We start from the raw sequence: 13,422 nt of genomic DNA on the forward strand, positions 1-13,422 counted from the left end.
AAAAAAAAAAAAAAAAAAAAAAAAAAAGCTGCCTAATCTAATAGATTCATTACAGACACATGAAGAAGTGAGCTATCATTAACGTCTTGACAGAAACAATACAAGACATGAGATGTCTTATATCAGTTTGTTTATATGCTTTTCAAAATTTTATATCCAAGAAAAATATTCCTGGGTAATTGATGTTATCAAAAATTTCATAATCTTTTCCTAAAAAGTCATTGTTATTTACTCATATTTTATGTGATGAGTGTTGTGTAGTTAATATGTGCATACTATTGTCACACTAACATTCATATAAAAGCATATTTGTGGTTTCCAGTATTTAGTGACACTGAATAATTTTCTATTCATTTCGTTTGAGGAATGAAATGATTTCACACACTTGCTAATGCAACATTCAGAGAAGAATGAGGCACTCTCTCTTGGGTAATTATGTGTAATTTGTTTAACTTTCAGTTAGGTTAAAACTTTAACAAAATGAGACTCAAGGGTAAAATAAAACAATTATCTATGCCATAATAACATGTCAAGGTTGAAAGAAGAGAGCCAAGGCAGAGTCCACGCTAAGGTAAGTGGAAACTGAACTTTGAAAATGTCTAACTGCATAAATCTTAAGTAGCTCACAACAACATCAGGGATCTTATGTTCTGTGAGAGAGTTGCTTCCCTCTCACTTGACTTTTTGCTTGAAATCAGAAGGATTAACACACAGGACAAACCTTTAGTATACTCTCAAACAAACCACACTTTTCATTACTTATAAAACTACAGATTTCAAATTAACTTCTGGCATCAGCAATCTATTTCAACTAGGATATTTTTCTACCATTGTTTTCCTTATATCCTCTTCTCCGATCCCTCATTTTCCATCCAGCCAGCATCTCCTTCATGGAGAGGAGGCATGCTGTAGTTTATAAGATTATACCCAAACAGCAGAAGGAATATTTCTGATCCCACTACTTACAACTTGAATGGAATTTCTTAAGGTGTCCAACCCTCAGTACCTCATTTTCTTTGCCTTTTAAATAGGTGTGTTACTACAAACTGCCTTCCAAAGTATTTGCATGGAACACTGGAGTTCACTTCTGTGAGATGCTTAGAGAATCACCTCACACTGAAAGATTTCCTTCTAGCTCTGGACATTATTTGCATTCCTGTGCTGCTGGCTAATCTTTCATAATTCTCTAGTAAGAGTTCACGAATCATAAGAATATGGATCTGTCAAATATAGACTATGTATTATTAATGAAATTCTAAATTTAACGGGGTATATTCATTTCTATATTGGGAAAACAAGGTATATTTACAGTAAATATTAATATCAAGCCAAGATATCAAGCCATAAATATTAAGCCATAAATTTAATGGCTGGAAGTTTACCTTAGTTATTTTCCATCCATTTTTGGGAAGGTGTTTTCTTGTCCTTTTTCTTGAATATCTCCATCACAACAGCCTCTTGAAGGTATAGCAAGGTAAAGCTTGAAGGTATAGCTTGTAAAGCAAGTTTCAGTAGTGTTTCATTGAGGACAAGTGTGTCATTTTTGGCTTATTGTGTCATTTTTGGCTTATTGGGAGGAGGAATATCTTTGAAACTTGAGATAAAAAATGATTGCTATGTTGCGGTCTGCAATTTTCTTCAATACTTATGAATTAGAACTGATTGTTGTGAATTTTTAGGTTGTGCTTTGTTGCCCTTCCTCCCTACTGTTACCGTATTTTACTTGTTTATTCTTTTGGCTATCATCAAAATGAATTCAAGTGAGGAGAGCAACAAAACCTTCTCCACCCGTACTATCCCCTTGAGAGTGGTGGTGGCCTTCTGCAGCACACTGCTGTCCATATACCTGCCGCCCAAATCCAGCCACACTTTTCAGGTTGATAAAATGCTCTTGGTGTTTTGCATCCTGCTGATCACAATGCTTAATCCATTGGTCTACAACCTGAGGAACAGAGAAATAAAAGTTTCCAGAAAGAGGCCTTTAGGCTGGCCATACTGATGTATAGCTATAACCCAAGCACTTCAGGAGCCTGAGTTAGGTGTATAGCCAGTTAAGGTCCAGCCTGGGCAATTTAGTGGGATACCTCAGAGTGCAGTGTGAAAGCTCTGGGTGCACTGCCAAGAACTACACACACACACACGCATGCACACACACACACACACACACACACTGAAAAAGAGAGAACTTTACCTCATCCACTTATTTTCTGATTAATCACTTAGCACTGTTTTTACTGTGTCCAAATAATTATAGCATCAAAAAGTAGAAGTATTTTCCCAGTTCAAGATTTCAATTTTTCAGGACAAAATCCTTTTTGCATCAACCTACACTCATCACCATTTCAACAAAACATATCAAATTGTGGTCAGATGACAAAAATCACAGGTGACGTTCAAGATCCCATTGGAATCTCTACTGTTTATAAATAATGAAAGTCACACCAAAATTCTGGTTGAGCTTAGTGATGCAGAAGTAAACACATTGGCTTTAATGAATATCATATACCAAACATGGTGGCTCACCCCTGTAATCCCAGCACTCGGGAGGCTGAGGCAGGAGGATCAGTATAAATTCAAGGCCAGCCTGCACTGCATAGAAGAACCTGTCTCAGAAAGGCAAAAAATTTATACAAAAAATATCTTATATTGTTTTCTTCAACTAGCTCTCACCACATTACAATTCAATAGCAATATGTTTGTTGGCTAATACATACTCAGTATTTTCCTATTGTTTTTAACAGGTAAAATTGTAGCCTATAAATTAATCGCTTTTACCTAGCTGTTTATTTTGTTGTTTACAGTTTCACTCCTTTTTCTTTACTGTGACACATATATAATAAATAATTGCCCATGCACTGAGGAATGGATAAAAAAGATGTGGTATTTTTATACAATGGAGTATTACTCAGCTATTAAAAAAGATAATCTCGAGGCTTTTGTAGGTAAACGGATGCAACTAGAGACCATACTCATAAGTGAAATAAATCGGACCCACATGTGTAAACATCATATGGTGTCCTTCGTGTAGGAACCTGAAAGACTAGGTAAAACTCAAAAAGTATAATAGATGATATGAAATGGAAAGAAATTGCTCAGAAGAAGGAATGACTGGGATGAGAGAAAGAAGAAAAAAGAAAGAAGACAAAATATAAATATATACATGAATAGCCGCGATGACTGTATTTCTGATGTCTGATGGTGTATTGAAATGAACAGTTAATTCTCACAGTTTTTTATGTTCTGATTGATTTTGCAAGCTTGTGTCTGGTGGTCTGAGCAACTGATTTGAAAGTAACAGTATGCAATGGAATTACAATGGTGAACTTCTATCATCTTGTCTAGTGAAACTCTGTATTATCTCTAATGTTTGATCAAAGAATTATTTTCTTATTCTCTTCAATGGTTTGAGCAATCTTTCATTCTTACATTTGGTAATCTGAGCAATATATTTGAAGACAGCAATATGTCATGTAACAACTATTGTTGATTCATATTATTTTGTCTTGGACCCTGTATCACTTTGAATCTTTTTGTTTTGATTTGTTTATGTTCACGATACTGGTATGCTCCTACTGATGTATTTTTTTGTTTGTTTCTCCTGTACTACTCTCTTTAAAATAAAAAAAATAGCTTTGCATTTAAAACATGAAAAACTAGTGCCTTTCATTTGTTGAATGTTTATCTACAGGCTACTCCATATTCTAATAATATTTTAGAGAAATGTTTTGCATATCTGCATAATAATTCCAATTCAAAAAGAACAAAGCATTGTACATTATGATTTTTCCACCTTTTCTTCTTTATCATGTCCAAGAAAGTACATAAATATTTACTGTTATGATGTTTCACTGTGGTATAATGAAATTACAAAGTTAGAATGATAAGCATGTATCATCAGCAACTTGACCTCATAGGTAAAACATGAATGCTATCAGAAGTCAGTTTTTTTCTACAGAACATTTATAACAGCACATCTGCACATGACTGTGTTTGGAAATAAGACCTTGAGAGCAGGGCATGGTGGCACAAGGCTGTAATCCTATCACTGGAGAGGCTGAGGCAGGAGGATTACTGTGAGTTCAAAGCCAGCCTGGGCTACATAAGTGAGGTCAAGGCCCGCCTGAACTATATAGTGAGACCTGGCCTCAGAAAAAAATAATTAGACCTTTATAGAAACAATTCATTCAGAATAGGCTCATTTAGAAAGAACTTAATCCTTTGCATCTCTGGTCCTTGTGAGAAGAAAGCATTAGGACAGAGAGAGGGACACCTACCAGATGCAAATTAGATGCAGGCAGTATCATGTAAGGACACAAAGACAAAGCAGCTATTTACAATTGAGGGCCGAAAGCAAACCTCAAACATCTTGGCCCTGGACTTCTACTGGGAGATCAGTGAGAAGATCAATTTCAGTTGCATAAGCTACCCAGTCTGTAACATTTTATTATTGATGTTTTGAAAATTTATATCCCCGTGCCTGTACTCCTTTATTCAAGCTCAGCCATCACCATCATGTAATCACTACAAAGTAATTAATGCAAACGTGTTTTGTTTGCTTGACTTCTGAGAAAGTATGTATAGCTAATGTTTGTGTACATTTATACTTTTATAAATATCATCACACAAAATATCTTCACTTTCAAGTGAAGACCTACATAGGTCAAAGCCTGAAATATGAAATTGAATATATACATACATATACAGAGACAGCTGAGCCCCTACCATGTATTCTAAATGATTTAGCATATATATACACATTTACACATGTTACATATGTTTATATGTGTGTGTTACATATGTGTATATGTATGTGCATTACATATATGTGTGTATATATTTCAAATATTCAAAGCTATAAATATACTCACAAATCAGGAAATTTATGGATGTATTCAATTGTAACACAGTTTTTGCTTTTAATATAGCTTGACTTTTCTTTAGTAACACACTCTCATTTTATCATTTCTCATCTGGAGTGCAAGCATAATAGTAAAAATGAGAAGTTTATCCCATGAAAATTGTTTTATAAAGACACATCCTCCTTTCAACAGGTACTTTACCGTTTTCCTAGAAATAATGGCATTGTCAATTTTATTATGTTTTTCATTATTTAGAGAATACTTTATTAGTTTCTGTAATCAAATGTACATAGAGAAGATGTTACCTATTTAATAGAGTGCGTTACCCCTGTACAATTGTAAAAAAGTAAGTTTAAAGGAAGTAGAGAGGCAGAAAACACTAAATATGATGGGACAATAAACCTATTATTTAAATTTATAATATCTTCAATTTTGATTGCAGAACCATTTGTTCATAACTCTTGAATATGGCATTTTTGCAACAATTTCTGATTGGAATTGCAGGACTTTGACAGACACGCGTTAATCACTTTGTCTCTTAGATGCTGCAGAACTTTATTCACTTCAGTAAGACAAGTTCGGGGGAAGAGAAAGCATGAAAATGTGTAGTTAATTCCTGGAGAGAGAGTTTCTTAAGGGATCAATTCCAAGTGCTACCTTGGTTAAGAGGCTACCGGCGGTCTGTACATCACCAAGTTCTTCTGCTGCAGAATGTGGGCCTACAGTTTAGAGGAACTGAGCAGCATTTGTCACTGAAGATAGATGCTCGGGATAGATATCATCTATGTTGTACTCTCCTTCAAAGATCCAAACCAGATCTTAAAGTGAGTCACTGCACTTTCATTTCCCTAGACAGATGAATTTCCAACATCTACATGGCTCTTGGAAACCTCACCCAGATCACTGAGTTTGTTCTCATAGGGGTCTCAGACAGACCGGATCTCCAGGTTCCCCTGTTCCTCGTCTTCCTGGTCATCTATGGGCTGACTGTGATGGGCAACCTGGCCATCATCACCCTCACCAGCGTGGACTCTAAACTTCAAACGCCCATGTACTTCTTCCTCCGTCATCTGGCTGTTATAAACTTTAGCAACTTCACTGTGATTGCTCCTAAAATGCTGATCAATTTTTTAGTAAAAGAAAAAACCACTCATACTATGCATGTGCCATCCATATGGGAGGATTCCTGGTTTTCATTGTAGCTGAGGTCTTCATGCTGGCCGTGATGGCTTACGACCGCTACGTGGCCATCTGCAACCCCCTGCTCTACATGGTGGTGGTGTCCCGGAGGGTCTGCCTGCTGCTGGTGTCCTTCACCTACCTGTACGGCTTTGGCACAGCTGTTTTTGTTACACCTTTTGTATTCTCTGTGTCTTACTGCTCTTCCAATGTCATCAATCATTTTTACTGTGATAATATGCCTCTGCTGACATTGTCTTGCTCAGATACGTTTCTTCCAGAAACAGTAGTCTTTATATCTGCAGCTTCAAATATTGTGTTTTCCATGATGATAGTTCTAATATCTTATTTCAACATTGTTCTGTCCATTCTAAGGATACGTTCATCAGAAGGGAGGAAAAAGGCTTTTTCTACCTGTGGGTCACATATGATGGCAGTGGCAGTTTTCTATGGGACACTATTGTTCATGTATTTGCAGCCCCGAACTAACTATTCTTTAGACACTGATAAACTGGCTTCTGTGTTTTACACCCTGGTGATCCCCATGCTGAACCCCGTGATCTACAGCCTGAGGAACAAGGTTGTGAAGGCTGCCTTACAGAGATTCATGACAAACCCATGTGGTTCCTGTAAGCCAATGTAGATTTATAGCTCTACAGATAAATGAAGGGATGATTTAGATGTGCTATCCTTATGCAGCAGAAAAAATGGTAAGGTGGCTGGCCTATGGGTTTCCAAGACATTTTGGAAATTAAGAGAAGGTAAGATTTGGGTAATTGTAAATTCAAAGTTTATTTTGTAATTCGATATTCCACAAAAACTCATCAGGAAAATAGAAACTTATATAAAGAAACCACGAACAGAGTGAAAAGAAACCCCGCAGAGTGGGAAAATTTTCAGCCAAGTGTCCCACAGACAAAGGAATTCTACCAGAACATATAAAGAATTGAAAAAGTCAGGCCCACCAAATTCAAAGGCCCAATCCAAAAATGGTTATCTGAAATGAATATGCACTTCTCAGATGAAGACATACCAATGGCAAATAAATATATGAAAAAATGTTCAACATTATTTGAAATTTGAGAAATACCAATTAAATCAACCAATAACAAATGCTGGAGGGGCTGTGGGGAAAAAGGAAACCTTCTCCACTGCTGCTGGGAGTGTAGACTTGTGCAACCACTGTGGAAATCAGTGTGGAGATTGCTCAAAAAAGTAGGATTAGAGGTCCCATTCGATCCTGCTTGCCATTGTCAGTAAACAATAATAATCACTGTTTGAAATTAATTACCTAAACTGCTATGATCTCATTAACTAGCAACATACCTGTATTGTGGAGAATGGCCCTGAAAGGTTTTGATTTTATTTGAATCTGGAAATAGAGGAACAACAGTAAAGTGAACATGCCTTCCCTAATGTGAAAGAAAATTCTTAGTATCTCCTTAAATCTTCCAAAGTTTCTTCATAGAAGCATTAAGTGAATATTTCTTAAGCCTATCTGTGCTTTCTCTATTTGTAGGCCTCTATTTGTGTTCAATCTCATGTGTTATTTCCATTAACTCCCCTTTAAATATATGACCTATGTTGAAAACTGGTGGCTACCATTACTGAAGGATGCACTGTCATCTTATATCCATAAATATCTAGACACTACCCTTCCCAGCCACAAATAGAAAGAATGTTTGTACAAACTTTGATCTATTACAGGAAATGGAGTAGAGAAATGAAAAAGATAGCCTGTACAATGACAGCCACAGTGCCCTTTGATGTTTCCTGTCAAAGAGCGTGATGGACGAGAGTATTCAGAAAGGGGCAATCAAAGGCAAAAGTTAGAATTCCAATATGAATGTGGTGAGACAGCAAAGAGAAGAACGGAGTCGAAAACAGACATGGGGCGCATGAGTCTATGATACAGTGTAGCATACACTGTGTCCCGTGTGCTGAGCATGCACTGTGTAGATAGCTCTTCAGGACCACAACTAATCAGAAAACCACAAGGCAAGAAAGTCCTATACAGTGGTAAGCATCATCCACTGGAAGACTGTGGTATTTCTGAATTGTCACTTGAGCATATCAACCACAAAGGCAAGAGTATAAGAAACCAAATTATAAAACATAGACAATGCCCCCCAAAGCCTATGGTCTTCTGTTGTTCAGTAGAGACGGGCACTGTAAAATACTGAGAGCCTTCAGAAATATTATTATACCTGATAAAGTAATGTTGAAATATTTCCTGAATAAGTGTCAGGCATTATCTCTAGTCCTACAGTAGGAAGATATTATTCAAATCTAAGAAAATGTCCCTCTCAGTGCTGTTCCCATCCATCAACCTCTGCCTGTACCAGGCAGTGTAGGATTGATCCTGGCCACCAAAACCGCTGCAAGACTGAGCACACCAAATACTTCCTCCTCGACCTAGCTCTTGCTGACACCTGCTCTGCTTCTGTCCTTACAAACAAAATACGAGTGAAGCTTTTGTATGATGAACATGTTATACTATCTGTGCATGTACTGCTCAGTTGTCTCTTCTCTGACCATCATGATGGATTGGGGCTTGCTGCTGGCTTCCACGGTCATTTGTAACCCCTGTTGCAGGGACCACAATATCTCTAGAAATCTGCATTCCGCATGTAGCCACCCCAACAGTGATGGCTCCTGGTGACCCTGCTTCTTATCACCCTTGCATTTTGCCTCACTTACTGCCTTTCCAATGCAGCCAGACTCGGTGACACCCTGTCCTTTCTGTACTGAAACCCTAGTGCCAGTCCTCAGAGGAGATAAGAAGGTCTCCACTTCCACAGTGATTCATCCCCATGCTGAAACCCTCTGACAGCTTCAGGAAGAGGATGAGAGAGAGGCTCCAAAGGACATCGTCATCAATAACATCCAGGATTTTCTGTGCATGAAACAAAGAAATTGCTTCCATAAACAAACATTGTGTTTGCTTTTGAATCCGTTTTTCTCCCTATGAATAAAATTAGTAGAATGCCTTGGTCATTATTGACTCAATAAATGAATATCATCCTCTGCATTCTTTTGATGCAAGTTTTACTTAGAATTGGGCTTCCCATGTAATGTGTATTATAACAACTTATAAGAAATATTGTTTCTCACAGAAAAATTTTTTTTATTATAAAGATAGAGGAATGAAAACATCTCAACAAACACACATACATTTGGAAAATAACACAAAAACAGTACAAGCAATACAGAATCCCAGACAAAGTAGCAGGAAATTAACAATGGTTGTTGTGTTACATATTGATCTTCAATTTGGATACTCAGATAAAAAATATAGACATGTAAGACTGATCATACATGTAAATATAAGGGGTGTTGGAAAGCCAATTGGTTAATTTAAATCCTGCTCAGGGTAGCTTCATATTGGTCTCCATCAGGTGATAACATTTTAAAATGTATTTTTCTGACTCGTAAGTGAAATAAATCAGAAAAATACATTTAAAAACATTATCACCTGATGGAGATCACTATGAAGCAGCCCTGAGCAGGATGTAAATTAACCAGCTGGCTTTCCAACACCCCTTTTCTGGAGATGGGCAGTGGACTCATAGTAAGCAAACCTCGGTGAGTCACTGGTCTCTACTCAGACCTGTAATGAAGGCTGAAGCCAGGATGCCTCAAAGGACAAGACAAGGTCACAGCCAAGGACAGCTGGCTCTAACCTCAACTAGATAAAGACTGTAGCTTCAGGCATCTCACTCTTGAGTGGAGACCTTCATGGAGTTAACATAGCTCTCCTAAAGTAACATAATGCCTTACTTTGAGAAGTCCTTGAGTGGTTCCCACCCTTCTTGAGTACTCCTTTCCCTTCTGATAACTAAATAAATATCGGCTGCCCAGAGAAGATCTTGGTCTTAGTCCCTAGGGAATCTTGAATTCTGTGACAGGGTTTTGACCCTCTTGGAGCTCTGAAATCATTCCATTTGTCTCTTTTATTTAGCCTTTACCATCCACTCATTTGGGAGATTGAGGACCTGATCAGTCCACAATAAATATGGGATAAAATTAACCTGAGAAATCCCTCACTTGATAACATACAACTCTATTTGCCAAGGACAGACAAAAATAGGGCACTCAGGCATCCCAGTATAAGATTATTAGAGTACTTCAATAGCCCATTAATAAAGGTATTATAATAATACATTTGAATGTAAGTTTCTATAATTTATTCTGAATTAAACTTGATATTTTCCAGTTAAATTACAATGAATTGTAAATCAGCAGCTCCAAGTGGATAACCCCACACACACACACCAGGATGCTTTTGCATTTGGCTATATCTGCAGATAGGATTGATTTCAATGATAATAGGGGAAGACAAAGAAAGACACTACTGTCTAGAGTGGAGAAGTCAGATGTGCTCCAATAATGACCTATGGTTTTCAGGAGCATTCCTAACACATGCCAAATTACCCAGTTCAAAATATTGGAAATGTCAAAGTTAAGAAAATCTGTACTGACACATTCTTTCCTTAACAATTGTACTATAGATTTCATTTAGCTCCAGCTGGTTGATAGAGTTCCTCAAATCTTCTTCTGGTTTTCAGGGTTATGTGACTATTATTTAAAATATTCATCAATATTTTCATTAATTTTATAGAAGGATGCTACATTAGTCTCCTTTGTATTGAAGGCACTAAACACCTGACATATGCAAACTGAAAGATAAAAGATTCATTTTGGATCATTTCAAAGATTTCAGTCCGTGATTGGCTAGCTCCAAGGCAGATTTATCATGGTAGAAGGGCATGTCAGCGGAGACCTTCAGCCAGGAAGTTGCAGAAACAACTAGGCAATGAGGAAGCAGAGAGAGCAAGAAAGAACCACTGACAGAGCAATGGGCTGGGGACAGGATATGCCCTTCAAAATCTCCCCCCTCCATGACCTGCATCCTCCAAATGAGCCCAGCCTCTTAACAGAACACTGAGCTATGAGATCAGCAGGGAAATAATTATTTTCCCTGTGATCCAATCACCTCACCAGAGAACACATAGCACACTTGGGGCCCCTCCCCACTTACAGTACAACTGAGTCGTTCATGGAAGTCCTCATTTTCCTATTCCAGAAGTTCCTCATATTTGTTTTTCTTTACGCAAAACATGAAAATCATTTATAATTTCTTAGTTAATTACAAACCTTCATGATTACATAAGTAGTCCATGTTAATTTATCATAAATACAAACATTATTGGAATGTATAACCACCTATATTCTCTGGTGATGGATTTTAAAAGGTTAAAAGTAATAATTGTTGGAGGCAATTTCCTTATAATAAATTCCTTCTGGTACTGCATCTCTGGAGAAGCCTAGTGCGCTAATGAACACAAACTGTCGTTAATTAATGGGCAGCCTCTAGACACTTTACTGTACCCTCAAATGCTTTGTGGATGATCAGCCAATGAATTAACATCTCCTTCCTGAGAGGGTGAAGGGAAAAACAATCGATAAATTATTCTTAGTGTGCCATGTGGGAAGAACATGGTAGCATCAAGACGGAGCATTTATTACAGGTAACAATGACAGAATGTTTCATGTGGTGTTGTGGGACAGGCAACCACAGTACAGAAGGCCCATTTGTGGTCTTCTAGTCTTATTTGACGTCAAAGCCTAGCAAACTATTGCCACTTGCGGTGTAATATTCTGTGCTATCTGCCATTTAAGAATGCCTACATAGAAATGTAGCTTCTTTTCTTTCTTTATTGATACAATTTTAAAAATATTTTATATAGTGTGGTAGGCTATACACATATGCATCATTAAAATATCCTGGAGTTACAAAACATTTTTCCTAAAAAGTTTATCTCCAACTGAGGCCAAAATTGGACGAAAATGAAATGCAAGTAAAAACTTAATATTTATATACATCATGAAAAAGTGAAGGTATTTCACTGCTTGTGTTAATGCACAAACACATTTACTTACTCTAGGCTCTTGCAGCTCTGAAAAAGTAATTTAATACTTAAATATAATTATTAAAATGAGGGTGCACATGTGATTCTTTTCTTGTTTGTTAATGAACAAAAAGTTTCTATCTCACAGTCAGACATGTAAAGTGCTAACTAAACAATAAAAGATTTTTAAGAAGCCAGTTTTATGTTAACATACATGCTTCTGAATATATTTTGATTTTCACTGCCTTCTGACAAAAGCCAGACATAATTATCTCAAAGAGTGTTTCTCTGAAATATTTTAATCTATACCAATAGGCAAAACTATAAAAAACCTGGTTCTTTTACAGAAATCTAAAACTGGTGATACTTATTTGTTTTTTTAAACTATGAAGAAAATACATCCTTATCAAATGTGATTTTCTTTGGTTTTGCTTTTACATTCATAATTACAAAATAAATCAAAACAAATTAAGATAGAAGATTTCTTTTTCTTGTCTTCATGTTAAATTTACTGAATTCTTTTCTAATATTACTGTCCATATTTCCATATTTATAATAAAAAAACAGTGTGTTCATGGGGATAAAGTCAGAATACAGAAGGTGACAACCTTAAAAACAATACATTAAACTATTCAAGTACATGTTACATAAAATTAGCTATACACATACAGTAAAATTCTATTTCTTTATTTTAGCCTACTTCTCACTATGAGATTAGCTTCACTATTACTTTCATTGTACACAATATTACTTTTTTCCCTTTAAAAAGAAACAACCTGAACTCATCATTTTAAAAAGCAATAATTATTTTAAATTAAAATTCTTTGCACTTCATCATATGCTATAATTTTAATCTTTAATATATTCAGTTATATTTCTACTCAATTATACATATGTTCTTCTGCTTTATATGCTATACCATAATTTGATGAAGTTTCTTCTGCCTACTTGCATGAGATGCTAAATCACACCTAGAGATGTGTTAGCCTCTCATGTATAGTGTATTTTAGTTTGTATCTATATTATGTATAAAAGTTATTTTAATCCTATAAAAATTTATTCTATATTTCTATATGCAAAGGGGACTGTTCATGTGTTCTCAACATATAAGACCAATAATAATGACATTTTGTCCTCAGAGGCTGAGATTTCTCTGACTTGTATGATATCTTGAATTTATCTACATACAAGTTAGTGTTCTTCAGTTATAATGAAAATTTGCATCGAAGAAAATGAGTATTTCAATAAAATTTACATCAAATTATTCTTATTAAAATCTTGGTAGAATACTTATGAAAATAGAGGATAAGTAATCCAAAAATATTCTCACATTCATAGCCTAAATTTTGTCATGGATTTGGATGGGGGTGGTGAGAACGCTGGGACAAGTACACCATACTGCACCCCTCCAGACCAGCTCCTCATTCCCAAGTCATTACACACCTGCCACTGTAGCTAATTCATAGTCTAGA

General features: G+C 36.3%; 1 pseudogene; it reads left to right on the plus strand.

Moving 5' to 3' along the window:
- Nucleotides 1-5,734: 5,734 nt before the first annotated feature.
- On the plus strand, nucleotides 5,735-6,681 carry LOC102004739 (annotated as a pseudogene).
- The last annotated feature ends 6,741 nt before the right edge of the window (nucleotides 6,682-13,422 follow it).

This window comes from Chinchilla lanigera, unplaced genomic scaffold (genome assembly GCF_000276665.1).
Source record: "Chinchilla lanigera isolate Chin_1 unplaced genomic scaffold, ChiLan1.0 scaffold00110, whole genome shotgun sequence".
Lineage (NCBI taxonomy): Eukaryota > Metazoa > Chordata > Mammalia > Rodentia > Chinchillidae > Chinchilla > Chinchilla lanigera.